We start from the raw sequence: 2,183 nt of genomic DNA, 5'->3' as shown, positions 1-2,183 counted from the left end.
ATAAGCATACATATATGTCTATATATACATATATTTATTCAGTTGTATTGGATACGAATGTCTTACTTATTATGTCTGCGACAATATCCATTATTAATTTCGAAAAAACTTCCCTTTTGAAATGGTAGACGTGACAGATCGATTCAAAGCATGCCTTTTCCACAAATGCCGACGGGAGCGCGGCGTATACTCGGCAAATTGCGGCGATTAGGCTGGCTTTGGTGTTGTAGAAGGTCGTGTTGGTGATGTTCTCGACGTATGACCAAACGAAATAGTCCAGCAGGTTCAGCTCGGGGCGGGGATTTGGGGCAGTGAGAAAAGTTGTAGTACTCCTTCTGAACCCATTATATTTTAATATATACAGAAACTGAGACATGTGCATTGCGAGTATTGTGTTTTTTTTCTAAAACGTTCACTATTTGTAAGTAAAAAAAGTACTTTGAAACCAAAACCTTAAAACAGTGAGTCGATTCCCGCTGACACACTTAAGGATCTGCCAGCAGCCATCTGGTTGCACTAGGGGATGACCACGCTCTTCAGCACATTCAGGTACACTTTGATGTAGACTTTCACGCCGACTTCGAAGATGTGAGTAGGCATAATGTGGCCCTCACTTGAAACCACAATAAAGACAATAATCGTGATCGTCCGATGCGTTTAGTTCTGCTCTCCAGTGTAAACCGTCTAGAGATTGAAGGTGCAGGCAATGGTCCTGTTTTTATAACTTGGATCGTAGATAGCATGAGTTGTACAGCGGCGCATACTCAATTTCGCTCTTTTAATACTGTTTCACTTTCAGGCGTGATAGAAGGCTCTTATCGCTCTCAGGATTTGTACATAACTGGTCAACTAGTAGATGGTCTGCAACAACAAAAAAGAAAACCGGATTTCAAATGAAAACCGGAAATGGAATCATGAGGTCTTTTCTAGGGTGACAATTTCATCGTTCCAATATGTATATATATATATATATATATATATATAGAGAGAGAGAGAGAGAGAGAGAGAAAGAGAGAGAGAGAGAGAAACCAGCCCCCTACTCCTATTCCAAATGAAATACTTGTCTGTGTCCCCCTCCCTAATCTAAGAAAAAATTCTATTTTTGTAGGGGATATAAGAGAATGATTTTGTATCTTGAGTTGAGTTTTCGAGAGAAATTCTTAACCTGAAGACGTAGTCTCCTCAAGAACGGGTGACTACAGAAACATGTATGCACATATGTAGCCACCAATGTTTGTATAAATAAATTTAATATACCTGCTCTGTTAACTAATTCAGCACTTTTTGGTAGACACATGTTGTTTCAGTGGATGCACTTCTAGGAAACTTAGGTAGACTGCCATAATACGAATGCTCCTACATGGTTAAGCACTTTGCTACATGTCTTCATAAAAAACATAAACATGGAAAGAATTAACTTTGATAGATCACTCAAGAACATCTCTACACCAAGTACCAAGGATTACTTAAATTAATAATGAAAATCAACGGTCTAGTTAAAAGGATGAAATGGAAGCTACCTTTTCTTCTACTTTTTTTACATGGTAGTCACCACTTATCAAGGCCCGGAAGCCACTTGCGGATAAGGGTTATTGCGTGTACAGTAATCAATGGGATAGTACCGTAGCAATCGTTAGTATTGGAGATTTGATAAAGTGTCTTACTTTACTGGATAAAGATGACAATACCAAAAAAGAGATTATGGGTTTAAAAGCGTGAAATCGACACCAGTGATTCCACAATTAGTGCTGTTCGAGAAGGACCTCTGTTTCCTGATTAGAAACTTAAAATTCAACAAAACCAAAAACCGTTTCCAAAAAATACTTGACAGCATTGTAAGGGAAATTAATAAATCAAAACATATTCTTGTTTAAAGGTGATAAAACCAGTAATTTCTATAAAGTAGACAAGCAATAGTATAATAACCTAATACATGAAAACTTGATAAAGGACTATCACGAGATAAGCAATACTAATTGTTATACCGTCCTTTCTATGCATGAATATATACATATAATATGAAGAGCGGCAGTACTCCACTGCCTAGCTGAGTGCTAATCAGTTATACTCGTATTCCTACCTTTGTACCTGTGATGTTAATACACTTCGTTTGTTAAACTAATCTCGACTTGATTTTCTTCTTTTACTATTGTGTTACGACACAACAGATTGTCGGCGACGAA

Source organism: Euprymna scolopes, chromosome 23 (genome assembly GCF_053919585.1).
Source record: "Euprymna scolopes isolate OS-2025 chromosome 23, ASM5391958v1, whole genome shotgun sequence".
Lineage (NCBI taxonomy): Eukaryota > Metazoa > Mollusca > Cephalopoda > Sepiida > Sepiolidae > Euprymna > Euprymna scolopes.
This window is presented reverse-complemented; position numbering follows the sequence as displayed.